The sequence below is a fragment of the Phyllobates terribilis genome, unplaced genomic scaffold, assembly GCF_046119375.1.
Source record: "Phyllobates terribilis strain yellow unplaced genomic scaffold, ASM4611937v1 Scaffold_123__1_contigs__length_5148117, whole genome shotgun sequence".
Classification (NCBI taxonomy): Eukaryota; Metazoa; Chordata; class Amphibia; order Anura; family Dendrobatidae; genus Phyllobates; species Phyllobates terribilis.
The window spans coordinates 272,832-299,411 of record NW_027362883.1 but is presented as its reverse complement, the minus strand read 5'-3'; the positions used below and the strand labels follow the sequence as shown (position 1 = coordinate 299,411).

The 26,580-nt window shown below is 45.5% G+C and overlaps 18 non-coding genes and 1 pseudogene across 18 annotated transcripts; all 19 read right to left on the bottom strand.

Annotated features, from left to right (window-relative positions):
* Window positions 1-2,922: 2,922 nt before the first annotated feature.
* Window positions 2,923-3,113, bottom strand: LOC141202774 (U2 spliceosomal RNA). The gene has a single exon (XR_012273928.1). It is a non-coding gene; the product is annotated as a U2 spliceosomal RNA (small nuclear RNA).
* A 1,115-nt stretch (window positions 3,114-4,228) lies between these two features.
* On the bottom strand, window positions 4,229-4,415 carry LOC141202635 (U2 spliceosomal RNA). Its single transcript, XR_012273861.1, has one exon. It is a non-coding gene; the product is annotated as a U2 spliceosomal RNA (small nuclear RNA).
* A 795-nt stretch (window positions 4,416-5,210) lies between these two features.
* Window positions 5,211-5,302, bottom strand: LOC141202733 (U2 spliceosomal RNA; annotated as a pseudogene).
* Window positions 5,303-6,417: 1,115 nt separating this feature from the next.
* LOC141202773 (U2 spliceosomal RNA) lies at window positions 6,418-6,608 on the bottom strand. The gene has a single exon (XR_012273927.1). It is a non-coding gene; the product is annotated as a U2 spliceosomal RNA (small nuclear RNA).
* A 1,114-nt stretch (window positions 6,609-7,722) lies between these two features.
* LOC141202772 (U2 spliceosomal RNA) lies at window positions 7,723-7,913 on the bottom strand. Its single transcript, XR_012273926.1, has one exon. It is a non-coding gene; the product is annotated as a U2 spliceosomal RNA (small nuclear RNA).
* Window positions 7,914-9,028: 1,115 nt separating this feature from the next.
* On the bottom strand, window positions 9,029-9,219 carry LOC141202771 (U2 spliceosomal RNA). Its single transcript, XR_012273925.1, has one exon. It is a non-coding gene; the product is annotated as a U2 spliceosomal RNA (small nuclear RNA).
* Window positions 9,220-10,334: 1,115 nt separating this feature from the next.
* On the bottom strand, window positions 10,335-10,525 carry LOC141202769 (U2 spliceosomal RNA). The gene has a single exon (XR_012273924.1). It is a non-coding gene; the product is annotated as a U2 spliceosomal RNA (small nuclear RNA).
* Window positions 10,526-11,640: 1,115 nt separating this feature from the next.
* LOC141202768 (U2 spliceosomal RNA) lies at window positions 11,641-11,831 on the bottom strand. Its single transcript, XR_012273923.1, has one exon. It is a non-coding gene; the product is annotated as a U2 spliceosomal RNA (small nuclear RNA).
* A 1,115-nt stretch (window positions 11,832-12,946) lies between these two features.
* Window positions 12,947-13,137, bottom strand: LOC141202767 (U2 spliceosomal RNA). The gene has a single exon (XR_012273922.1). It is a non-coding gene; the product is annotated as a U2 spliceosomal RNA (small nuclear RNA).
* A 1,115-nt stretch (window positions 13,138-14,252) lies between these two features.
* On the bottom strand, window positions 14,253-14,443 carry LOC141202766 (U2 spliceosomal RNA). Its single transcript, XR_012273921.1, has one exon. It is a non-coding gene; the product is annotated as a U2 spliceosomal RNA (small nuclear RNA).
* Window positions 14,444-15,558: 1,115 nt separating this feature from the next.
* LOC141202765 (U2 spliceosomal RNA) lies at window positions 15,559-15,749 on the bottom strand. The gene has a single exon (XR_012273920.1). It is a non-coding gene; the product is annotated as a U2 spliceosomal RNA (small nuclear RNA).
* A 1,115-nt stretch (window positions 15,750-16,864) lies between these two features.
* LOC141202764 (U2 spliceosomal RNA) lies at window positions 16,865-17,055 on the bottom strand. Its single transcript, XR_012273919.1, has one exon. It is a non-coding gene; the product is annotated as a U2 spliceosomal RNA (small nuclear RNA).
* A 1,115-nt stretch (window positions 17,056-18,170) lies between these two features.
* LOC141202762 (U2 spliceosomal RNA) lies at window positions 18,171-18,361 on the bottom strand. The gene has a single exon (XR_012273917.1). It is a non-coding gene; the product is annotated as a U2 spliceosomal RNA (small nuclear RNA).
* A 1,112-nt stretch (window positions 18,362-19,473) lies between these two features.
* On the bottom strand, window positions 19,474-19,664 carry LOC141202761 (U2 spliceosomal RNA). Its single transcript, XR_012273916.1, has one exon. It is a non-coding gene; the product is annotated as a U2 spliceosomal RNA (small nuclear RNA).
* Window positions 19,665-20,779: 1,115 nt separating this feature from the next.
* Window positions 20,780-20,970, bottom strand: LOC141202760 (U2 spliceosomal RNA). The gene has a single exon (XR_012273915.1). It is a non-coding gene; the product is annotated as a U2 spliceosomal RNA (small nuclear RNA).
* Window positions 20,971-21,801: 831 nt separating this feature from the next.
* Window positions 21,802-21,992, bottom strand: LOC141202759 (U2 spliceosomal RNA). The gene has a single exon (XR_012273914.1). It is a non-coding gene; the product is annotated as a U2 spliceosomal RNA (small nuclear RNA).
* Window positions 21,993-23,107: 1,115 nt separating this feature from the next.
* LOC141202758 (U2 spliceosomal RNA) lies at window positions 23,108-23,298 on the bottom strand. Its single transcript, XR_012273913.1, has one exon. It is a non-coding gene; the product is annotated as a U2 spliceosomal RNA (small nuclear RNA).
* A 1,115-nt stretch (window positions 23,299-24,413) lies between these two features.
* LOC141202374 (U2 spliceosomal RNA) lies at window positions 24,414-24,604 on the bottom strand. The gene has a single exon (XR_012273649.1). It is a non-coding gene; the product is annotated as a U2 spliceosomal RNA (small nuclear RNA).
* Window positions 24,605-25,716: 1,112 nt separating this feature from the next.
* LOC141202280 (U2 spliceosomal RNA) lies at window positions 25,717-25,907 on the bottom strand. Its single transcript, XR_012273559.1, has one exon. It is a non-coding gene; the product is annotated as a U2 spliceosomal RNA (small nuclear RNA).
* Between the last annotated feature and the right edge of the window lie 673 nt (window positions 25,908-26,580).

Below are 26,580 nucleotides of genomic sequence, written 5' to 3'. Positions count from 1 at the left end.
TTCAGTTCAGCCATCATTAGAAAATGTAAAAATTTTACTTAGGTAACTAAGAGCAACGGATTTACCTGTCCGATGAACCTGATCAGACCACTGGGCTTGCGCCTCCCTCCTCATCTGATAGTATCGTCACGAGAGTCTCCGTGGAGGAGGAAAGATTACCACATTTATATAAACCCGACGCTACACTGGCATAGCTCGGAGGGCTGGCTGGCAGAACCCGCTGGGTCTCCATTGGCTGGCCATGCAGTTCCTCATCAGGTGGGTCCCCGAGGGGTTCCGCCGCCCCTGTTTGACCTGTAGAAGGTCGTCCTATAGGAGGAGGTTGCGCACAAGGCAGAGCCTCTGACTCTTCAGAGGCAGCAAGATCCCGGTCCCCACCTGTAGCAGCGGAGACCGAAACCTCTGAGGGACCAGCGTCCACGTCCCCTTCTGGAGAAGTGTCCATCTGTTCACCTCCTGCTGCCTCCTCCGAACCACCCTTTTTCTTTTTCTTAGGACCCACCTTTATCCACTCAGCGCCCTCAGCCCTAGGAGACCCAGACTGGGCAAGGGCTTCTGTGTCGGCCTTTTGCCGGTCCCTTTTGACCTTTCCAGTAGTGCCCTTCTGCTCCTTCTCAGCCCTCCTTTTGGACTCCCGCAGGTCCTGCAGCCAGGTTTTGGGATTTGGTATTTTACCTGTCATAGACTCTGGAGACACTTCACTATTTGGTACGCCCTTATTGTCTCCAGAGGCTCCAGGTTGTTGTTCCTCCTCCTGAGGGGTGGTCTGATCTTTTGGTCCTTGGTCGGACGTCTTGGACTTCCCCTTTTGCTCATCTTCCCGAAATCTGTGAGGGCAAGAAAAATAAAAGTGACCTGGAGTCTGGCAAAAACTGCATTTCTTTTCCTTAGGGCATTCTTTTGTCTCATGTTCTTCACTAGCACAATTTCTACATGATACATGACAGTTTTCTTTTGAATGACCATAGCGCCCACAATTTCTGCAATATACTGGCATCCCAGAAAAGAAGAAATCCCCATTTGTTTGCCCAATTTTGAAACGGGCAGGGGGGAGCCGTATACCACCTGGTGTATTTGGATCTCTTGTACACTTCACAAGGAATTTCCACTTAGATGTCCATATGTTATATTCGTTTAATATCTTCCCAATACATTTAACACTTTTAAAATAAATTGCTAGAAATGACATTACTTCTGGAGCAGAAACAAAGGGCGAAAATACTTTTACAATAACCAGTCTTACCTCATCCAGGACGTGCTCAACAATTTGTATCCCTTTCAAAACAGGACTATTTTCAACTTTTTTTAACTTTTCTAGTACATCTCTAAAAATACCTTCTCCGGTGAATGTGATGTCATAGTCACCTCTTCTGGGATAATCCTGGATGGAGAGAATTTCATTCCTTTGTACGCCAAGAAGGTTCCTGAGCACGTCCTGGACTACATACCCTAATTTCCTCATATCCGAGCCACCCGCCGTGAAGTGAACTCGGATAGAGTTTTTTAGCCTCGCATAAAGAGGCACGAGGTTAGGGTCAACCTCCATGGAAAAACGCAACAAGGTTGCAAATTGCAGCCGCTTGCAATCTGCGCTCCCAGTGTTCTTGCAGCGAAAAACACCTGGAAGCTGGGGGATCGCAACTCGTTACCCTGGGACTAAGCCCTCTCCCTAATAGCAGCAAGCAGGTTAAGTCCACCAAAGTGGACGATCCTGCCAGGCCAAGGAGAGGGGTACCCGAGTGCCCTTCAACCACAATCTCCTGCAATAAAGCACTTGATCGTAGCCAAAAGGCCGAGAAGCTGAGATAACCAGAATTGGTTTCAAACTACGGAGCCACCCAAGGATCCTGAAAAGTCCATTTGTGGAGATGAGCTCCTGGACTCCCGTTAAGAAGACATGTTGTCAACCTCTAGATCCCTTACATGCCTGCACTTTTCGGCTTGCTGCTGCTGCAATCCACGCGTTTTAGATCTGCATAACTCCACCTCTTTAAACACAGCACCTTCACCCCCTGCTGTTCCCACCCGCCTCAACACCGTTGGAAGGGAGGAGAACCAATTAAGGCGGGGGGTGGGGTGGAACGAGCAGCTGTCTACCCTTAGCAGGAGGGCTCCTGATTACATACCTCTCCTGCTGCTGCTGCTGCTGGCTGTCCAGCAGCAGACTGAAGGTGGCTGCTGCTGTGCACAGGTATATAAAGGCTCAGAGCCTATTATGACACGCGCAGCCAGCGTTCCATTGCCACATTCCATCTACTGCAGGCAGGATACCTGGCTGGCTGAATGTCGCTGAGAAGCTCACAGAGACAGCCATAAGCAACAGTTTAACAGAATGCCACAGACTAATCAACCAAACTTTTTGGGTTGGGTTCTCTTTTATAGTCTGCAGGCATTAAATGAAAGAAGTCAGTGTTCCAGCAGAAGGAGACAACGTTTCAGAAAAGGCATTGTAGCAAACCAAAAAAGAAATTTTAAGCGCAGCAGAGTAACCAGCGCACATACCTGTTAGCTCAGGTGAGTTTAAAAGGCTGCTGTTGATAACAAGGGCATTTGCTAAATAGATGGTGTGTGTGCAACAATATACTGAAAGGTCAATTATATTGTGCAGCTTATCTCACCACCTGTAGTTATTTAGGTGAAAGCTCCAAAATGCTTGCCTAATATGTCTGTTTATCCAAAAGGAAGTAAAAAGGGAGAGCTAGAAAGATAGCATTGCATCACATTACATGGCAATGCAATGCACAGTTGCTGAAGTTGAACCAAAATGAGCTTGTAATCTGGCTTCTGCAACTTTGAACATGAAAAATCCAATGAGGAGAAGAAAAGCAAAGCCAAAGAGTCCATCCCAAAATCCGACAAACAAGCAAAATGAACAAAAAACATTGAATTCAATTCTTTCTGATTTTAGAAACTGCATTAAAGAAGGGGTGCACCGGTCCTGGAGATACTGCAATACCAGGTCAATGCGTGGAGTGGACAGAGCAAGCTCTTTTTCCATCTCCCTGTTCTAAAAATCCATTTAATATATGGTCCCCAGATAGGGGACGTATCAGATATTAAACTGATAAGAACAGATACTACACTTGATCTTAGCCAAAAGGCCGAGAAGCGATAACCAGAATTGGTTTCAAACTACGGAGCCACCCAAGGATCCTGAAAAGTCCATTTGTGGAGATGAGCTCCTGGACTCCCGTTAAGAAGACATGTTGTCAACCTCTAGATCCCTTACATGCCTGCACTTTTCGGCTTGCTGCTGCTGCAATCCACGCGTTTTAGATCTGCATAACTCCACCTCTTTAAACACAGCACCTTCACCCCCTGCTGTTCCCACCCGCCTCAACACCGTTGGAAGGGAGGAGAACCAATTAAGGCGGGGGGTGGGGTGGAACGAGCAGCTGTCTACCCTTAGCAGGAGGGCTCCTGATTACATACCTCTCCTGCTGCTGCTGCTGCTGGCTGTCCAGCAGCAGACTGAAGGTGGCTGCTGCTGTGCACAGGTATATAAAGGCTCAGAGCCTATTATGACACGCGCAGCCAGCGTTCCATTGCCACATTCCATCTACTGCAGGCAGGATACCTGGCTGGCTGAATGTCGCTGAGAAGCTCACAGAGACCGCCATAAGCAACAGTTTAACAGAATGCCACAGACTAATCAACCAAACTTTTTGGGTTGGGTTCTCTTTTATAGTCTGCAGGCATTAAATGAAAGAAGTCAGTGTTCCAGCAGAAGGAGACAACGTTTCAGAAAAGGCATTGTAGCAAACCAAAAAAGAAATTTTAAGCGCAGCAGAGTAACCAGCGCACATACCTGTTAGCTCAGGTGAGTTTAAAAGGCTGCTGTTGATAACAAGGGCATTTGCTAAATAGATGGTGTGTGTGCAACAATATACTGAAAGGTCAATTATATTGTGCAGCTTATCTCACCACCTGTAGTTATTTAGGTGAAAGCTCCAAAATGCTTGCCTAATATGTCTGTTTATCCAAAAGGAAGTAAAAAGGGAGAGCTAGAAAGATAGCATTGCATCACATTACATGGCAATGCAATGCACAGTTGCTGAAGTTGAACCAAAATGAGCTTGTAATCTGGCTTCTGCAACTTTGAACATGAAAAATCCAATGAGGAGAAGAAAAGCAAAGCCAAAGAGTCCATCCCAAAATCCGACAAACAAGCAAAATGAACAAAAAACATTGAATTCAATTCTTTCTGATTTTAGAAACTGCATTAAAGAAGGGGTGCACCGGTCCTGGAGATACTGCAATACCAGGTCAATGCGTGGAGTGGACAGAGCAAGCTCTTTTTCCATCTCCCTGTTCTAAAAATCCATTTAATATATGGTCCCCAGATAGGGGACGTATCAGATATTAAACTGATAAGAACAGATTTTTTTTTTTTTTTTTTTTATCGAAAGCCCGAATTCGTGTACAAAACCCGAGTGCGCTTAAAAAAGTGACAAGTGCCACAAAAAAAGTGCACTAGGATGCTGGTCTTCTTGAAACCCTCTCCAAAAGGAGAAGGGTCCCCCAAACCATTCCCCGTCCCTCCGAGCCAGAAGGCCACAGCGAGGAACAGGGACAAATAGCCACCTCCAGCCGGAGCCAGAGGCGACCCAATCTTACCCCCAGCACCTGCCCGAGTTCTCACCCGAGCAAGGCACTGGGAGCCAAAGACTGTGCTCCCCTCCCGGAAGAGGGGAGCCAACAACGCTCTCCTCCCGAAAGAGGAGAGCCAAGGGGGTTCAGGGGGGAGCGGAACCTGATGGCCACACACTCCCCCCCTAGACCTGCCAAGAGAGGAACCCGTAAGGGAACCGCATCCCGACAAAATCCTAGTAGGACGTAACACACGTGAATAAGTGGACACACAGTGACAAAGAAATTTAAATAAATAGTGAAGGTTTCACAGTATAATACTGCCCGGACCTTCGACCGGGAATTGAAAAATTCCCCATCCTAAGGCCAGAAGGCCCGGAATAAGGGTGTGTGTGAAGAAAGAAATATTGAAGTGCTAGTGCAAATGTGCCATAAACTCAAGTGGGGTTCCCAATCCCAGTGAGTTAAGGCACCCCAGGGTCACCACTCCTGGGGCACTTCACACTTCGGGCTTTCGATCTTCCCCGGCCCAATGGCGTCGATCCTGGGGGGCCATGCTTTCCACCAGATGACTATAGTAGCCACCTGGCGTACTAACAAGCGCCTAAACCCCAGTGTGCATAATGTATCAATCTACTAGGGCGGCCAACATCCAAAACCGCCTTTTCGAAAGATACTACACTTGATCTTAGCCAAAAGGCCGAGAAGCGATAACCAGAATTGGTTTCAAACTACGGAGCCACCCAAGGATGCTGAAAAGTCCATTTGTGGAGATGAGCTCCTGGACTCCCGTTAAGAAGACATGTTGTCAACCTCTAGATCCCTTACATGCCTGCACTTTTCGGCTTGCTGCTGCTGCAATCCACGCGTTTTAGATCTGCATAACTCCACCTCTTTAAACACAGCACCTTCACCCCCTGCAGTTCCCACCCGCCTCAACACCGTTGGAAGGGAGGAGAACCAATTAAGGCGGGGGGTGGGGTGGAACGAGCAGCTGTCTACCCTTAGCAGGAGGGCTCCTGATTACATACCTCTCCTGCTGCTGCTGCTGCTGGCTGTCCAGCAGCAGACTGAAGGTGGCTGCTGCTGTGCACAGGTATATAAAGGCTCAGAGCCTATTATGACACGCGCAGCCAGCGTTCCATTGCCACATTCCATCTACTGCAGGCAGGATACCTGGCTGGCTGAATGTCGCTGAGAAGCTCACAGAGACCGCCATAAGCAACAGTTTAACAGAATGCCACAGACTAATCAACCAAACTTTTTGGGTTGGGTTCTCTTTTATAGTCTGCAGGCATTAAATGAAAGAAGTCAGTGTTCCAGCAGAAGGAGACAACGTTTCAGAAAAGGCATTGTAGCAAACCAAAAAAGAAATTTTAAGCGCAGCAGAGTAACCAGCGCACATACCTGTTAGCTCAGGTGAGTTTAAAAGGCTGCTGTTGATAACAAGGGCATTTGCTAAATAGATGGTGTGTGTGCAACAATATACTGAAAGGTCAATTATATTCTGCAGCTTATCTCACCACCTGTAGTTATTTAGGTGAAAGCTCCAAAATGCTTGCCTAATATGTCTGTTTATCCAAAAGGAAGTAAAAAGGGAGAGCTAGAAAGATAGCATTGCATCACATTACATGGCAATGCAATGCACAGTTGCTGAAGTTGAACCAAAATGAGCTTGTAATCTGGCTTCTGCAACTTTGAACATGAAAAATCCAATGAGGAGAAGAAAAGCAAAGCCAAAGAGTCCATCCCAAAATCCGACAAACAAGCAAAATGAACAAAAAACATTGAATTCAATTCTTTCTGATTTTAGAAACTGCATTAAAGAAGGGGTGCACCGGTCCTGGAGATACTGCAATACCAGGTCAATGCGTGGAGTGGACAGAGCAAGCTCTTTTTCCATCTCCCTGTTCTAAAAATCCATTTAATATATGGTCCCCAGATAGGGGACGTATCAGATATTAAACTGATAAGAACAGATACTACACTTGATCTTAGCCAAAAGGCCGAGAAGCGATAACCAGAATTGGTTTCAAACTACGGAGCCACCCAAGGATCCTGAAAAGTCCATTTGTGGAGATGACTCCTGGACTCCCGTTAAGAAGACATGTTGTCAACCTCTAGATCCCTTACATGCCTGCACTTTTCGGCTTGCTGCTGCTGCAATCCACGCGTTTTAGATCTGCATAACTCCACCTCTTTAAACACAGCACCTTCACCCCCTGCTGTTCCCACCCACCTCAACACCGTTGGAAGGGAGGAGAACCAATTAAGGCGGGGGGTGGGGTGGAACGAGCAGCTGTCTACCCTTAGCAGGAGGGCTCCTGATTACATACCTCTCCTGCTGCTGCTGCTGCTGGCTGTCCAGCAGCAGACTGAAGGTGGCTGCTGCTGTGCACAGGTATATAAAGGCTCAGAGCCTATTATGACACGCGCAGCCAGCGTTCCATTGCCACATTCCATCTACTGCAGGCAGGATACCTGGCTGGCTGAATGTCGCTGAGAAGCTCACAGAGACCGCCATAAGCAACAGTTTAACAGAATGCCACAGACTAATCAACCAAACTTTTTGGGTTGGGTTCTCTTTTATAGTCTGCAGGCATTAAATGAAAGAAGTCAGTGTTCCAGCAGAAGGAGACAACGTTTCAGAAAAGGCATTATAGCAAACCAAAAAAGAAATTTTAAGCGCAACAGAGTAACCAGCGCACATACCTGTTAGCTCAGGTGAGTTTAAAAGGCTGCTGTTGATAACAAGGGCATTTGCTAAATAGATGGTGTGTGTGCAACAATATACTGAAAGGTCAATTATATTGTGCAGCTTATCTCACCACCTGTAGTTATTTAGGTGAAAGCTCCAAAATGCTTGCCTAATATGTCTGTTTATCCAAAAGGAAGTAAAAAGGGAGAGCTAGAAAGATAGCATTGCATCACATTACATGGCAATGCAATGCACAGTTGCTGAAGTTGAACCAAAATGAGCTTGTAATCTGGCTTCTGCAACTTTGAACATGAAAAATCCAATGAGGAGAAGAAAAGCAAAGCCAAAGAGTCCATCCCAAAATCCGACAAACAAGCAAAATGAACAAAAAACATTGAATTAAATTCTTTCTGATTTTAGAAACTGCATTAAAGAAGGGGTGCACCGGTCCTGGAGATACTGCAATACCAGGTCAATGCGTGGAGTGGACAGAGCAAGCTCTTTTTCCATCTCCCTGTTCTAAAAATCCATTTAATATATGGTCCCCAGATAGGGGACGTATCAGATATTAAACTGATAAGAACAGATACTACACTTGATCTTAGCCAAAAGGCCGAGAAGCGATAACCAGAATTGGTTTCAAACTACGGAGCCACCCAAGGATCCTGAAAAGTCCATTTGTGGAGATGAGCTCCTGGACTCCCGTTAAGAAGACATGTTGTCAACCTCTAGATCCCTTACATGCCTGCACTTTTCGGCTTGCTGCTGCTGCAATCCACGCGTTTTAGATCTGCATAACTCCACCTCTTTAAACACTGCACCTTCACCCCCTGCTGTTCCCACCCGCCTCAACACCGTTGGAAGGGAGGAGAACCAATTAAGGCGGGGGGTGGGGTGGAACGAGCAGCTGTCTACCCTTAGCAGGAGGGCTCCTGATTACATACCTCTCCTGCTGCTGCTGCTGCTGGCTGTCCAGCAGCAGACTGAAGGTGGCTGCTGCTGTGCACAGGTATATAAAGGCTCAGAGCCTATTATGACACGCGCAGCCAGCGTTCCATTGCCACATTCCATCTACTGCAGGCAGGATACCTGGCTGGCTGAATGTCGCTGAGAAGCTCACAGAGACCGCCATAAGCAACAGTTTAACAGAATGCCACAGACTAATCAACCAAACTTTTTGGGTTGGGTTCTCTTTTATAGTCTGCAGGCATTAAATGAAAGAAGTCAGTGTTCCAGCAGAAGGAGACAACGTTTCAGAAAAGGCATTGTAGCAAACCAAAAAAGAAATTTTAAGCGCAGCAGAGTAACCAGCGCACATACCTGTTAGCTCAGGTGAGTTTAAAAGGCTGCTGTTGATAACAAGGGCATTTGCTAAATAGATGGTGTGTGTGCAACAATATACTGAAAGGTCAATTATATTGTGCAGCTTATCTCACCACCTGTAGTTATTTAGGTGAAAGCTCCAAAATGCTTGCCTAATATGTCTGTTTATCCAAAAGGAAGTAAAAAGGGAGAGCTAGAAAGATAGCATTGCATCACATTACATGGCAATGCAATGCACAGTTGCTGAAGTTGAACCAAAATGAGCTTGTAATCTGGCTTCTGCAACTTTGAACATGAAAAATCCAATGAGGAGAAGAAAAGCAAAGCCAAAGAGTCCATCCCAAAATCCGACAAACAAGCAAAATGAACAAAAAACATTGAATTCAATTCTTTCTGATTTTAGAAACTGCATTAAAGAAGGGGTGCACCGGTCCTGGAGATACTGCAATACCAGGTCAATGCGTGGAGTGGACAGAGCAAGCTCTTTTTCCATCTCCCTGTTCTAAAAATCCATTTAATATATGGTCCCCAGATAGGGGACGTATCAGATATTAAACTGATAAGAACAGATACTACACTTGATCTTAGCCAAAAGGCCGAGAAGCGATAACCAGAATTGGTTTCAAACTACGGAGCCACCCAAGGATCCTGAAAAGTCCATTTGTGGAGATGAGCTCCTGGACTCCCGTTAAGAAGACATGTTGTCAACCTCTAGATCCCTTACATGCCTGCACTTTTCGGCTTGCTGCTGCTGCAATCCACGCGTTTTAGATCTGCATAACTCCACCTCTTTAAACACAGCACCTTCACCCCCTGCTGTTCCCACCCGCCTCAACACCGTTGGAAGGGAGGAGAACCAATTAAGGCGGGGGGTGGGGTGGAACGAGCAGCTGTCTACCCTTAGCAGGAGGGCTCCTGATTACATACCTCTCCTGCTGCTGCTGCTGCTGGCTGTCCAGCAGCAGACTGAAGGTGGCTGCTGCTGTGCACAGGTATATAAAGGCTCAGAGCCTATTATGACACGCGCAGCCAGCGTTCCATTGCCACATTCCATCTACTGCAGGCAGGATACCTGGCTGGCTGAATGTCGCTGAGAAGCTCACAGAGACCGCCATAAGCAACAGTTTAACAGAATGCCACAGACTAATCAACCAAACTTTTTGGGTTGGGTTCTCTTTTATAGTCTGCAGGCATTAAATGAAAGAAGTCAGTGTTCCAGCAGAAGGAGACAACGTTTCAGAAAAGGCATTGTACCAAACCAAAAAAGAAATTTTAAGCGCAGCAGAGTAACCAGCGCACATACCTGTTAGCTCAGGTGAGTTTAAAAGGCTGCTGTTGATAACAAGGGCATTTGCTAAATAGATGGTGTGTGTGCAACAATATACTGAAAGGTCAATTATATTGTGCAGCTTATCTCACCACCTGTAGTTATTTAGGTGAAAGCTCCAAAATGCTTGCCTAATATGTCTGTTTATCCAAAAGGAAGTAAAAAGGGAGAGCTAGAAAGATAGCATTGCATCACATTACATGGCAATGCAATGCACAGTTGCTGAAGTTGAACCAAAATGAGCTTGTAATCTGGCTTCTGCAACTTTGAACATGAAAAATCCAATGAGGAGAAGAAAAGCAAAGCCAAAGAGTCCATCCCAAAATCCGACAAACAAGCAAAATGAACAAAAAACATTGAATTCAATTCTTTCTGATTTTAGAAACTGCATTAAAGAAGGGGTGCACCGGTCCTGGAGATACTGCAATACCAGGTCAATGCGTGGAGTGGACAGAGCAAGCTCTTTTTCCATCTCCCTGTTCTAAAAATCCATTTAATATATGGTCCCCAGATAGGGGACGTATCAGATATTAAACTGATAAGAACAGATACTACACTTGATCTTAGCCAAAAGGCCGAGAAGCGATAACCAGAATTGGTTTCAAACTACGGAGCCACCCAAGGATCCTGAAAAGTCCATTTGTGGAGATGAGCTCCTGGACTCCCGTTAAGAAGACATGTTGTCAACCTCTAGATCCCTTACATGCCTGCACTTTTCGGCTTGCTGCTGCTGCAATCCACGCGTTTTAGATCTGCATAACTCCACCTCTTTAAACACAGCACCTTCACCCCCTGCTGTTCCCACCCGCCTCAACACCGTTGGAAGGGAGGAGAACCAATTAAGGCGGGGGGTGGGGTGGAACGAGCAGCTGTCTACCCTTAGCAGGAGGGCTCCTGATTACATACCTCTCCTGCTGCTGCTGCTGCTGGCTGTCCAGCAGCAGACTGAAGGTGGCTGCTGCTGTGCACAGGTATATAAAGGCTCAGAGCCTATTATGACACGCGCAGCCAGCGTTCCATTGCCACATTCCATCTACTGCAGGCAGGATACCTGGCTGGCTGAATGTCGCTGAGAAGCTCACAGAGACCGCCATAAGCAACAGTTTAACAGAATGCCACAGACTAATCAACCAAACTTTTTGGGTTGGGTTCTCTTTTATAGTCTGCAGGCATTAAATGAAAGAAGTCAGTGTTCCAGCAGAAGGAGACAACGTTTCAGAAAAGGCATTGTAGCAAACCAAAAAAGAAATTTTAAGCGCAGCAGAGTAACCAGCGCACATACCTGTTAGCTCAGGTGAGTTTAAAAGGCTGCTGTTGATAACAAGGGCATTTGCTAAATAGATGGTGTGTGTGCAACAATATACTGAAAGGTCAATTATATTGTGCAGCTTATCTCACCACCTGTAGTTATTTAGGTGAAAGCTCCAAAATGCTTGCCTAATATGTCTGTTTATCCAAAAGGAAGTAAAAAGGGAGAGCTAGAAAGATAGCATTGCATCACATTACATGGCAATGCAATGCACAGTTGCTGAAGTTGAACCAAAATGAGCTTGTAATCTGGCTTCTGCAACTTTGAACATGAAAAATCCAATGAGGAGAAGAAAAACAAAGCCAAAGAGTCCATCCCAAAATCCGACAAACAAGCAAAATGAACAAAAAACATTGAATTCAATTCTTTCTGATTTTATAAACTGCATTAAAGAAGGGGTGCACCGGTCCTGGAGATACTGCAATACCAGGTCAATGCGTGGAGTGGACAGAGCAAGCTCTTTTTCCATCTCCCTGTTCTAAAAATCCATTTAATATATGGTCCCCAGATAGGGGACGTATCAGATATTAAACTGATAAGAACAGATACTACACTTGATCTTAGCCAAAAGGCCGAGAAGCGATAACCAGAATTGGTTTCAAACTACGGAGCCACCCAAGGATCCTGAAAAGTCCATTTGTGGAGATGAGCTCCTGGACTCCCGTTAAGAAGACATGTTGTCAACCTCTAGATCCCTTACATGCCTGCACTTTTCGGCTTGCTGCTGCTGCAATCCACGCGTTTTAGATCTGCATAACTCCACCTCTTTAAACACAGCACCTTCACCCCCTGCTGTTCCCACCCGCCTCAACACCGTTGGAAGGGAGGAGAACCAATTAAGGCGGGGGGTGGGGTGGAACGAGCAGCTGTCTACCCTTAGCAGGAGGGCTCCTGATTACATACCTCTCCTGCTGCTGCTGCTGCTGGCTGTCCAGCAGCAGACTGAAGGTGGCTGCTGCTGTGCACAGGTATATAAAGGCTCAGAGCCTATTATGACACGCGCAGCCAGCGTTCCATTGCCACATTCCATCTACTGCAGGCAGGATACCTGGCTGGCTGAATGTCGCTGAGAAGCTCACAGAGACCGCCATAAGCAACAGTTTAACAGAATGCCACAGACTAATCAACCAAACTTTTTGGGTTGGGTTCTCTTTTATAGTCTGCAGGCATTAAATGAAAGAAGTCAGTGTTCCAGCAGAAGGAGACAACGTTTCAGAAAAGGCATTGTAGCAAACCAAAAAAGAAATTTTAAGCGCAGCAGAGTAACCAGCGCACATACCTGTTAGCTCAGGTGAGTTTAAAAGGCTGCTGTTGATAACAAGGGCATTTGCTAAATAGATGGTGTGTGTGCAACAATATACTGAAAGGTCAATTATATTGTGCAGCTTATCTCACCACCTGTAGTTATTTAGGTGAAAGCTCCAAAATGCTTGCCTAATATGTCTGTTTATCCAAAAGGAAGTAAAAAGGGAGAGCTAGAAAGATAGCATTGCATCACATTACATGGCAATGCAATGCACAGTTGCTGAAGTTGAACCAAAATGAGCTTGTAATCTGGCTTCTGCAACTTTGAACATGAAAAATCCAATGAGGAGAAGAAAAGCAAAGCCAAAGAGTCCATCCCCAAATCCGACAAACAAGCAAAATGAACAAAAAACATTGAATTCAATTCTTTCTGATTTTAGAAACTGCATTAAAGAAGGGGTGCACCGGTCCTGGAGATACTGCAATACCAGGTCAATGCGTGGAGTGGACAGAGCAAGCTCTTTTTCCATCTCCCTGTTCTAAAAATCCATTTAATATATGGTCCCCAGATAGGGGACGTATCAGATATTAAACTGATAAGAACAGATACTACACTTGATCTTAGCCAAAAGGCCGAGAAGCGATAACCAGAATTGGTTTCAAACTACGGAGCCACCCAAGGATCCTGAAAAGTCCATTTGTGGAGATGAGCTCCTGGACTCCCGTTAAGAAGACATGTTGTCAACCTCTAGATCCCTTACATGCCTGCACTTTTCGGCTTGCTGCTGCTGCAATCCACGCGTTTTAGATCTGCATAACTCCACCTCTTTAAACACAGCACCTTCACCCCCTGCTGTTCCCACCCGCCTCAACACCGTTGGAAGGGAGGAGAACCAATTAAGGCGGGGGGTGGGGTGGAACGAGCAGCTGTCTACCCTTAGCAGGAGGGCTCCTGATTACATACCTCTCCTGCTGCTGCTGCTGCTGGCTGTCCAGCAGCAGACTGAAGGTGGCTGCTGCTGTGCACAGGTATATAAAGGCTCAGAGCCTATTATGACACGCGCAGCCAGCGTTCCATTGCCACATTCCATCTACTGCAGGCAGGATACCTGGCTGGCTGAATGTCGCTGAGAAGCTCACAGAGACCGCCATAAGCAACAGTTTAACAGAATGCCACAGACTAATCAACCAAACTTTTTGGGTTGGGTTCTCTTTTATAGTCTGCAGGCATTAAATGAAAGAAGTCAGTGTTCCAGCAGAAGGAGACAACGTTTCAGAAAAGGCATTGTAGCAAACCAAAAAAGAAATTTTAAGCGCAGCAGAGTAACCAGCGCACATACCTGTTAGCTCAGGTGAGTTTAAAAGGCTGCTGTTGATAACAAGGGCATTTGCTAAATAGATGGTGTGTGTGCAACAATATACTGAAAGGTCAATTATATTGTGCAGCTTATCTCACCACCTGTAGTTATTTAGGTGAAAGCTCCAAAATGCTTGCCTAATATGTCTGTTTATCCAAAAGGAAGTAAAAAGGGAGAGCTAGAAAGATAGCATTGCATCACATTACATGGCAATGCAATGCACAGTTGCTGAAGTTGAACCAAAATGAGCTTGTAATCTGGCTTCTGCAACTTTGAACATGAAAAATCCAATGAGGAGAAGAAAAGCAAAGCCAAAGAGTCCATCCCAAAATCCGACAAACAAGCAAAATGAACAAAAAACATTGAATTCAATTCTTTCTGATTTTAGAAACTGCATTAAAGAAGGGGTGCACCGGTCCTGGAGATACTGCAATACCAGGTCAATGCGTGGAGTGGACAGAGCAAGCTCTTTTTCCATCTCCCTGTTCTAAAAATCCATTTAATATATGGTCCCCAGATAGGGGACGTATCAGATATTAAACTGATAAGAACAGATACTACACTTGATCTTAGCCAAAAGGCCGAGAAGCGATAACCAGAATTGGTTTCAAACTACGGAGCCACCCAAGGATCCTGAAAAGTCCATTTGTGGAGATGAGCTCCTGGACTCCCGTTAAGAAGACATGTTGTCAACCTCTAGATCCCTTACATGCCTGCACTTTTCGGCTTGCTGCTGCTGCAATCCACGCGTTTTAGATCTGCATAACTCCACCTCTTTAAACACAGCACCTTCACCCCCTGCTGTTCCCACCCGCCTCAACACCGTTGGAAGGGAGGAGAACCAATTAAGGCGGGGGGTGGGGTGGAACGAGCAGCTGTCTACCCTTAGCAGGAGGGCTCCTGATTACATACCTCTCCTGCTGCTGCTGCTGCTGGCTGTCCAGCAGCAGACTGAAGGTGGCTGCTGCTGTGCACAGGTATATAAAGGCTCAGAGCCTATTATGACACGCGCAGCCAGCGTTCCATTGCCACATTCCATCTACTGCAGGCAGGATACCTGGCTGGCTGAATGTCGCTGAGAAGCTCACAGAGACCGCCATAAGCAACAGTTTAACAGAATGCCACAGACTAATCAACCAAACTTTTTGGGTTGGGTTCTCTTTTATAGTCTGCAGGCATTAAATGAAAGAAGTCAGTGTTCCAGCAGAAGGAGACAACGTTTCAGAAAAGGCATTGTAGCAAACCAAAAAAGAAATTTTAAGCGCAGCAGAGTAACCAGCGCACATACCTGTTAGCTCAGGTGAGTTTAAAAGGCTGCTGTTGATAACAAGGGCATTTGCTAAATAGATGGTGTGTGTGCAACAATATACTGAAAGGTCAATTATATTGTGCAGCTTATCTCACCACCTGTAGTTATTTAGGTGAAAGCTCCAAAATGCTTGCCTAATATGTCTGTTTATCCAAAAGGAAGTAAAAAGGGAGAGCTAGAAAGATAGCATTGCATCACATTACATGGCAATGCAATGCACAGTTGCTGAAGTTGAACCAAAATGAGCTTGTAATCTGGCTTCTGCAACTTTGAACATGAAAAATCCAATGAGGAGAAGAAAAGCAAAGCCAAAGAGTCCATCCCCAAATCCGACAAACAAGCAAAATGAACAAAAAACATTGAATTCAATTCTTTCTGATTTTAGAAACTGCATTAAAGAAGGGGTGCACCGGTCCTGGAGATACTGCAATACCAGGTCAATGCGTGGAGTGGACAGAGCAAGCTCTTTTTCCATCTCCCTGTTCTAAAAATCCATTTAATATATGGTCCCCAGATAGGGGACGTATCAGATATTAAACTGATAAGAACAGATACTACACTTGATCTTAGCCAAAAGGCCGAGAAGCGATAACCAGAATTGGTTTCAAACTACGGAGCCACTCAAGGATCCTGAAAAGTCCATTTGTGGAGATGAGCTCCTGGACTCCCGTTAAGAAGACATGTTGTCAACCTCTAGATCCCTTACATGCCTGCACTTTTCGGCTTGCTGCTGCTGCAATCCACGCGTTTTAGATCTGCATAACTCCACCTCTTTAAACACAGCACCTTCACCCCCTGCTGTTCCCACCCGCCTCAACACCGTTGGAAGGGAGGAGAACCAATTAAGGCGGGGGGTGGGGTGGAACGAGCAGCTGTCTACCCTTATCAGGAGGGCTCCTGATTACATACCTCTCCTGCTGCTGCTGCTGCTGGCTGTCCAGCAGCAGACTGAAGGTGGCTGCTGCTGTGCACAGGTATATAAAGGCTCAGAGCCTATTATGACACGCGCAGCCAGCGTTCCATTGCCACATTCCATCTACTGCAGGCAGGATACCTGGCTGGCTGAATGTTGCTGAGAAGCTCACAGAGACCGCCATAAGCAACAGTTTAACAGAATGCCACAGACTAATCAACCAAACTTTTTGGGTTGGGTTCTCTTTTATAGTCTGCAGGCATTAAATGAAAGAAGTCAGTGTTCCAGCAGAAGGAGACAACGTTTCAGAAAAGGCATTGTAGCAAACCAAAAAAGAAATTTTAAGCGCAGCAGAGTAACCAGCGCACATACCTGTTAGCTCAGGTGAGTTTAAAAGGCTGCTGTTGATAACAAGGGCATTTGCTAAATAGATGGTGTGTGTGCAACAATATACTGAAAGGTCAATTATATTGTGCAGCTTATCTCACCACCTGTAGTTATTTAGGTGAAAGCTCCAAAATGCTTGCCTAATATGTCTGTTTATCCAAAAGGAAGTAAAAAGGGAGAGCTAGAAAGATAGCATTGCATCACATTACATGGCAATGCAATGCACAGTTGCTGAAGTTGAACCAAAATGAGCTTGTAATCTGGCTTCTGCAACTTTGAACATGAAAAATCCAATGAGGAGAAGAAAAACAAAGCCAAAGAGTCCATCCCAAAATCCGACAAACAAGCAAAATGAACAAAAAACATTGAATTCAATTCTTTCTGATTTTAGAAACTGCATTAAAGAAGGGGTGCACCGGTCCTGGAGATACTGCAATACCAGGTCAATGCGTGGAGTGGACAGAGCAAGCTCTTTTTCCATCTCCCTGTTCTAAAAATCCATTTAATATATGGTCCCCAGATAGGGGACGTATCAGATATTAAACTGATAAGAACAGATACTACACTTGATCTTAGCCAAAAGGCCGAGAAGCGATAACCAGAATTGGTTTCAAACTACGGAGCCACCCAAGGATCCTGAAAAGTCCATTTGTGGAGATGAGCTCCTGGACTCCCGTTAAGAAGACATGTTGTCAACCTCTAGATCCCTTACATGCCTGCACTTTTCGGCTTGCTGCTGCTGCAATCCACGCGTTTTAGATCTGCATAACTCCACCTCTTTAAACACAGCACCTTCACCCCCTGCTGTTCCCACCCGCCTCAACACCGTTGGAAGGGAGGAGAACCAATTAAGGCGGGGGGTGGGGTGGAACGAGCAGCTGTCTACCCTTAGCAGGAGGGCTCCTGATTACATACCTCTCCTGCTGCTGCTGCTGCTGGCTGTCCAGCAGCAGACTGAAGGTGGCTGCTGCTGTGCACAGGTATATAAAGGCTCAGAGCCTATTATGACACGCGCAGCCAGCGTTCCATTGCCACATTCCATCTACTGCAGGCAGGATACCTGGCTGGCTGAATGTCGCTGAGAAGCTCACAGAGACCGCCATAAGCAACAGTTTAACAGAATGCCACAGACTAATCAACCAAACTTTTTGGGTTGGGTTCTCTTTTATAGTCTGCAGGCATTAAATGAAAGAAGTCAGTGTTCCAGCAGAAGGAGACAACGTTTCAGAAAAGGCATTGTAGCAAACCAAAAAAGAAATTTTAAGCGCACCAGAGTAACCAGCGCACATACCTGTTAGCTCAGGTGAGTTTAAAAGGCTGCTGTTGATAACAAGGGCATTTGCTAAATAGATGGTGTGTGTGCAACAATATACTGAAAGGTCAATTATATTGTGCAGCTTATCTCACCACCTGTAGTTATTTAGGTGAAAGCTCCAAAATGCTTGCCTAATATGTCTGTTTATCCAAAAGGAAGTAAAAAGGGAGAGCTAGAAAGATAGCATTGCATCACATTACATGGCAATGCAATGCACAGTTGCTGAAGTTGAACCAAAATGAGCTTGTAATCTGGCTTCTGCAACTTTGAACATGAAAAATCCAATGAGGAGAAGAAAAGCAAAGCCAAAGAGTCCATCCCAAAATCCGACAAACAAGCAAAATGAACAAAAAACATTGAATTCAATTCTTTCTGATTTTAGAAACTGCATTAAAGAAGGGGTGCACCGGTCCTGGAGATACTGCAATACCAGGTCAATGCGTGGAGTGGACAGAGCAAGCTCTTTTTCCATCTCCCTGTTCTAAAAATCCATTTAATATATGGTCCCCAGATAGGGGACGTATCAGATATTAAACTGATAAGAACAGATACTACACTTGATCTTAGCCAAAAGGCCGAGAAGCGATAACCAGAATTGGTTTCAAACTACGGAGCCACCCAAGGATCCTGAAAAGTCCATTTGTGGAGATGAGCTCCTGGACTCCCGTTAAGAAGACATGTTGTCAACCTCTAGATCCCTTACATGCCTGCACTTTTCGGCTTGCTGCTACTGCAATCCACGCGTTTTAGATCTGCATAACTCCACCTCTTTAAACACAGCACCTTCACCCCCTGCTGTTCCCACCCACCTCAACACCGTTGGAAGGGAGGAGAACCAATTAAGGCGGGGGGTGGGGTGGAACGAGCAGCTGTCTACCCTTAGCAGGAGGGCTCCTGATTACATACCTCTCCTGCTGCTGCTGCTGGCTGTCCAGCAGCAGACTGAAGGTGGCTGCTGCTGTGCACAGGTATATAAAGGCTCAGAGCCTATTATGACACGCGCAGCCAGCGTTCCATTGCCACATTCCATCTACTGCAGGCAGGATACCTGGCTGGCTGAATGTCGCTGAGAAGCTCACAGAGACCGCCATAAGCAACAGTTTAACAGAATGCCACAGACTAATCAACCAAACTTTTTGGGTTGGGTTCTCTTTTATAGTCTGCAGGCATTAAATGAAAGAAGTCAGTGTTCCAGCAGAAGGAGACAACGTTTCAGAAAAGGCATTATAGCAAACCAAAAAAGAAATTTTAAGCGCAGCAGAGTAACCAGCGCACATACCTGTTAGCTCAGGTGAGTTTAAAAGGCTGCTGTTGATAACAAGGGCATTTGCTAAATAGATGGTGTGTGTGCAACAATATACTGAAAGGTCAATTATATTGTGCAGCTTATCTCACCACCTGTAGTTATTTAGGTGAAAGCTCCAAAATGCTTGCCTAATATGTCTGTTTATCCAAAAGGAAGTAAAAAGGGAGAGCTAGAAAGATAGCATTGCATCACATTACATGGCAATGCAATGCACAGTTGCTGAAGTTGAACCAAAATGAGCTTGTAATCTGGCTTCTGCAACTTTGAACATGAAAAATCCAATGAGGAGAAGAAAAGCAAAGCCAAAGAGTCCATCCCAAAATCCGACAAACAAGCAAAATGAACAAAAAACATTGAATTCAATTCTTTCTGATTTTAGAAACTGCATTAAAGAAGGGGTGCACCGGTCCTGGAGATACTGCAATACCAGGTCAATGCGTGGAGTGGACAGAGCAAGCTCTTTTTCCATCTCCCTGTTCTAAAAATCCATTTAATATATGGTCCCCAGATAGGGGACGTATCAGATATTAAACTGATAAGAACAGATACTACACTTGATCTTAGCCAAAAGGCCGAGAAGCGATAACCAGAATTGGTTTCAAACTACGGAGCCACCCAAGGATCCTGAAAAGTCCATTTGTGGAGATGAGCTCCTGGACTCCCGTTAAGAAGACATGTTGTCAACCTCTAGATCCCTTACATGCCTGCACTTTTCGGCTTGCTGCTGCTGCAATCCACGCGTTTTAGATCTGCATAACTCCACCTCTTTAAACACTGCACCTTCACCCCCTGCTGTTCCCACCCGCCTCAACACCGTTGGAAGGGAGGAGAACCAATTAAGGCGGGGGGTGGGGTGGAACGAGCAGCTGTCTACCCTTAGCAGGAGGGCTCCTGATTACATACCTCTCCTGCTGCTGCTGCTGCTGGCTGTCCAGCAGCAGACTGAAGGTGGCTGCTGCTGTGCACAGGTATATAAAGGCTCAGAGCCTATTATGACACGCGCAGCCAGCGTTCCATTGCCACATTCCATCTACTGCAGGCAGGATACCTGGCTGGCTGAATGTCGCTGAGAAGCTCACAGAGACCGCCATAAGCAACAGTTTAACAGAATGCCACAGACTAATCAACCAAACTTTTTGGGTTGGGTTCTCTTTTATAGTCTGCAGGCATTAAATGAAAGAAGTCAGTGTTCCAGCAGAAGGAGACAACGTTTCAGAAAAGGCATTGTAGCAAACCAAAAAAGAAATTTTAAGCGCAGCAGAGTAACCAGCGCACATACCTGTTAGCTCAGGTGAGTTTAAAAGGCTGCTGTTGATAACAAGGGCATTTGCTAAATAGATGGTGTGTGTGCAACAATATACTGAAAGGTCAATTATATTGTGCAGCTTATCTCACCACCTGTAGTTATTTAGGTGAAAGCTCCAAAATGCTTGCCTAATATGTCTGTTTATCCAAAAGGAAGTAAAAAGGGAGAGCTAGAAAGATAGCATTGCATCACATTACATGGCAATGCAATGCACAGTTGCTGAAGTTGAACCAAAATGAGCTTGTAATCTGGCTTCTGCAACTTTGAACATGAATAATCCAATGAGGAGAAGAAAAGCAAAGCCAAAGAGTCCATCCCAAAATCCGACAAACAAGCAAAATGAACAAAAAACATTGAATTCAATTCTTTCTGATTTTAGAAACTGCATTAAAGAAGGGGTGCACCGGTCCTGGAGATACTGCAATACCAGGTCAATGCGTGGAGTGGACAGAGCAAGCTCTTTTTCCATCTCCCTGTTCTAAAAATCCATTTAATATATGGTCCCCAGATAGGGGACGTATCAGATATTAAACTGATAAGAACAGATACTACACTTGATCTTAGCCAAAAGGCCGAGAAGCGATAACCAGAATTGGTTTCAAACTACGGAGCCACCCAAGGATCCTGAAAAGTCCATTTGTGGAGATGAGCTCCTGGACTCCCGTTAAGAAGACATGTTGTCAACCTCTAGATCCCTTACATGCCTGCACTTTTCGGCTTGCTGCTGCTGCAATCCACGCGTTTTAGATCTGCATAACTCCACCTCTTTAAACACAGCACCTTCACCCCCTGCTGTTCCCACCCGCCTCAACACCGTTGGAAGGGAGGAGAACCAATTAAGGCGGGGGGTGGGGTGGAACGAGCAGCTGTCTACCCTTAGCAGGAGGGCTCCTGATTACATACCTCTCCTGCTGCTGCTGCTGCTGGCTGTCCAGCAGCAGACTGAAGGTGGCTGCTGCTGTGCACAGGTATATAAAGGCTCAGAGCCTATTATGACACGCGCAGCCAGCGTTCCATTGCCACATTCCATCTACTGCAGGCAGGATACCTGGCTGGCTGAATGTCGCTGAGAAGCTCACAGAGACCGCCATAAGCAACAGTTTAACAGAATGCCACAGACTAATCAACCAAACTTTTTGGGTTGGGTTCTCTTTTATGTCTGTTTATCCAAAAGGAAGTAAAAAGGGAGAGCTAGAAAGATAGCATTGCATCACATTACATGGCAATGCAATGCACAGTTGCTGAAGTTGAACCAAAATGAGCTTGTAATCTGGCTTCTGCAACTTTGAACATGAATAATCCAATGAGGAGAAGAAAAGCAAAGCCAAAGAGTCCATCCCAAAATCCGACAAACAAGCAAAATGAACAAAAAACATTGAATTCAATTCTTTCTGATTTTAGAAACTGCATTAAAGAAGGGGTGCACCGGTCCTGGAGATACTGCAATACCAGGTCAATGCGTGGAGTGGACAGAGCAAGCTCTTTTTCCATCTCCCTGTTCTAAAAATCCATTTAATATATGGTCCCCAGATAGGGGACGTATCAGATATTAAACTGATAAGAACAGATACTACACTTGATCTTAGCCAAAAGGCCGAGAAGCGATAACCAGAATTGGTTTCAAACTACGGAGCCACCCAAGGATCCTGAAAAGTCCATTTGTGGAGATGAGCTCCTGGACTCCCGTTAAGAAGACATGTTGTCAACCTCTAGATCCCTTACATGCCTGCACTTTTCGGCTTGCTGCTGCTGCAATCCACGCGTTTTAGATCTGCATAACTCCACCTCTTTAAACACTGCACCTTCACCCCCTGCTGTTCCCACCCGCCTCAACACCGTTGGAAGGGAGGAGAACCAATTAAGGCGGGGGGTGGGGTGGAACGAGCAGCTGTCTACCCTTAGCAGGAGGGCTCCTGATTACATACCTCTCCTGCTGCTGCTGCTGCTGGCTGTCCAGCAGCAGACTGAAGGTGGCTGCTGCGGTGCACAGGTATATAAAGGCTCAGAGCCTATTATGACACGCGCAGCCAGCGTTCCATTGCCACATTCCATCTACTGCAGGCAGGATACCTGGCTGGCTGAATGTCGCTGAGAAGCTCACAGAGACCGCCATAAGCAACAGTTTAACAGAATGCCACAGACTAATCAACCAAACTTTTTGGGTTGGGTTCTCTTTTATAGTCTGCAGGCATTAAATGAAAGAAGTCAGTGTTCCAGCAGAAGGAGACAACGTTTCAGAAAAGGCATTGTAGCAAACCAAAAAAGAAATTTTAAGCGCAGCAGAGTAACCAGCGCACATACCTGTTAGCTCAGGTGAGTTTAAAAGGCTGCTGTTGATAACAAGGGCATTTGCTAAATAGATGGTGTGTGTGCAACAATATACTGAAAGGTCAATTATATTGTGCAGCTTATCTCACCACCTGTAGTTATTTAGGTGAAAGCTCCAAAATGCTTGCCTAATATGTCTGTTTATCCAAAAGGAAGTAAAAAGGGAGAGCTAGAAAGATAGCATTGCATCACATTACATGGCAATGCAATGCACAGTTGCTGAAGTTGAACCAAAATGAGCTTGTAATCTGGCTTCTGCAACTTTGAACATGAAAAATCCAATGAGGAGAAGAAAAGCAAAGCCAAAGAGTCCATCCCAAAATCCGACAAACAAGCAAAATGAACAAAAAACATTGAATTCAATTCTTTCTGATTTTAGAAACTGCATTAAAGAAGGGGTGCACCGGTCCTGGAGATACTGCAATACCAGGTCAATGCGTGGAGTGGACAGAGCAAGCTCTTTTTCCATCTCCCTGTTCTAAAAATCCATTTAATATATGGTCCCCAGATAGGGGACGTATCAGATATTAAACTGATAAGAACAGATACTACACTTGATCTTAGCCAAAAGGCCGAGAAGCGATAACCAGAATTGGTTTCAAACTACGGAGCCACCCAAGGATCCTGAAAAGTCCATTTGTGGAGATGAGCTCCTGGACTCCCGTTAAGAAGACATGTTGTCAACCTCTAGATCCCTTACATGCCTGCACTTTTCGGCTTGCTGCTGCTGCAATCCACGCGTTTTAGATCTGCATAACTCCACCTCTTTAAACACTGCACCTTCACCCCCTGCTGTTCCCACCCGCCTCAACACCGTTGGAAGGGAGGAGAACCAATTAAGGCGGGGGGTGGGGTGGAACGAGCAGCTGTCTACCCTTAGCAGGAGGGCTCCTGATTACATACCTCTCCTGCTGCTGCTGCTGCTGGCTGTCCAGCAGCAGACTGAAGGTGGCTGCTGCTGTGCACAGGTATATAAAGGCTCAGAGCCTATTATGACACGCGCAGCCAGCGTTCCATTGCCACATTCCATCTACTGCAGGCAGGATACCTGGCTGGCTGAATGTCGCTGAGAAGCTCACAGAGACCGCCATAAGCAACAGTTTAACAGAATGCCACAGACTAATCAACCAAACTTTTTGGGTTGGGTTCTCTTTTATAGTCTGCAGGCATTAAATGAAAGAAGTCAGTGTTCCAGCAGAAGGAGACAACGTTTCAGAAAAGGCATTGTAGCAAACCAAAAAAGAAATTTTAAGCGCAGCAGAGTAACCAGCGCACATACCTGTTAGCTCAGGTGAGTTTAAAAGGCTGCTGTTGATAACAAGGGCATTTGCTAAATAGATGGTGTGTGTGCAACAATATACTGAAAGGTCAATTATATTGTGCAGCTTATCTCACCACCTGTAGTTATTTAGGTGAAAGCTCCAAAATGCTTGCCTAATATGTCTGTTTATCCAAAAGGAAGTAAAAAGGGAGAGCTAGAAAGATAGCATTGCATCACATTACATGGCAATGCAATGCACAGTTGCTGAAGTTGAACCAAAATGAGCTTGTAATCTGGCTTCTGCAACTTTGAACATGAAAAATCCAATGAGGAGAAGAAAAGCAAAGCCAAAGAGTCCATCCCAAAATCCGACAAACAAGCAAAATGAACAAAAAACATTGAATTCAATTCTTTCTGATTTTAGAAACTGCATTAAAGAAGGGGTGCATCGGTCCTGGAGATACTGCAATACCAGGTCATTGCGTGGAGTGGACAGAGCAAGCTCTTTTTCCATCTCCCTGTTCTAAAAATCCATTTAATATATGGTCCCCAGATAGGGGACGTATCAGATATTAAACTGATAAGAACAGATACTACACTTGATCTTAGCCAAAAGGCCGAGAAGCGATAACCAGAAATGGTTTCAAACTACGGAGCCACCCAAGGATCCTGAAAAGTCCATTTGTGGAGATGAGCTCCTGGACTCCCGTTAAGAAGACATGTTGTCAACCTCTAGATCCCTTACATGCCTGCACTTTTCGGCTTGCTGCTGCTGCAATCCACGCGTTTTAGATCTGCATAACTCCACCTCTTTAAACACAGCACCTTCACCCCCTGCTGTTCCCACCCGCCTCAACACCGTTGGAAGGGAGGAGAACCAATTAAGGCGGGGGGTGGGGTGGAACGAGCAGCTGTCTACCCTTAGCAGGAGGGCTCCTGATTACATACCTCTCCTGCTGCTGCTGCTGCTGGCTGTCCAGCAGCAGACTGAAGGTGGCTGCTGCTGTGCACAGGTATATAAAGGCTCAGAGCCTATTATGACACGCGCAGCCAGCGTTCCATTGCCACATTCCATCTACTGCAGGCAGGATACCTGGCTGGCTGAATGTCGCTGAGAAGCTCACAGAGACCGCCATAAGCAACAGTTTAACAGAATGCCACAGACTAATCAACCAAACTTTTTGGGTTGGGTTCTCTTTTATAGTCTGCAGGCATTAAATGAAAGAAGTCAGTGTTCCAGCAGAAGGCAGTGTTTCAGAAAAGGCATTGTAGCAAACCAAAAAAGAAATTTTAAGCGCAGCAGAGTAACCAGCGCACATACCTGTTAGTTCAGGTGAGTTTAAAAGGCTGCTGTTGATAACAAGGGCATTTGCTAAATAGATGGTGTGTGTGCAACAATATACTGAAAGATCAATTATATTGTGCAGCTTATCTCACCACCTGTAGTTATTTAGGTGAAAGCTCCAAAATGCTTGCCTAATATGTCTGTTTATCCAAAAGGAAGTAAAAAGGGAGAGCTAGAAAGATAGCATTGCATCACATTACATGGCAATGCAATGCACAGTTGCTGAAGTTGAACCAAAATGAGCTTGTAATCTGGCTTCTGCAACTTTGAACATGAAAAATCCAATGAGGAGAAGAAAAACAAAGCCAAAGAGTCCATCCCAAAATCCGACAAACAAGCAAAATGAACAAAAAACATTGAATTCAATTCTTTCTGATTTTAGAAACTGCATTAAAGAAGGGGTGCACCGGTCCTGGAGATACTGCAATACCAGGTCAATGCGTGGAGTGGACAGAGCAAGCTCTTTTTCCATCTCCCTGTTCTAAAAATCCATTTAATATATGGTCCCCAGATAGAGGACGTATCAGATATTAAACTGATAAGAACAGATACTACACTTGATCTTAGCCAAAAGGCCGAGAAGCGATAACCAGAATTGGTTTCAAACTACGGAGCCACCCAAGGATCCTGAAAAGTCCATTTGTGGAGATGAGCTCCTGGACTCCCGTTAAGAAGACATGTTGTCAACCTCTAGATCCCTTACATGCCTGCACTTTTCGGCTTGCTGCTGCTGCAATCCACGCGTTTTAGATCTGCATAACTCCACCTCTTTAAACACAGCACCTTCACCCCCTGCTGTCCCCACCCGCCTCAACACCGTTGGAAGGGAGGAGAACCAATTAAGGCGGGGGGTGGGGTGGAACGAGCAGCTGTCTACCCTTAGCAGGAGGGCTCCTGATTACATACCTCTCCTGCTGCTGCTGCTGCTGGCTGTCCAGCAGCAGACTGAAGGTGGCTGCTGCTGTGCACAGGTATATAAAGGCTCAGAGCCTATTATGACACGCGCAGCCAGCGTTCCATTGCCACATTCCATCTACTGCAGGCAGGATACCTGGCTGGCTGGAGAAGCTCACAGAGACCGCCATAAGCAACAGTTTAACAGAATGCCACAGACTAATCAACCAAACTTTTTGGGTTGGGTTCTCTTTTATAGTCTGCAGGCATTAAATGAAAGAAGTCAGTGTTCCAGCAGAAGGAGACAACGTTTCAGAAAAGGCATTGTAGCAAACCAAAAAAGAAATTTTAAGCGCAGCAGAGTAA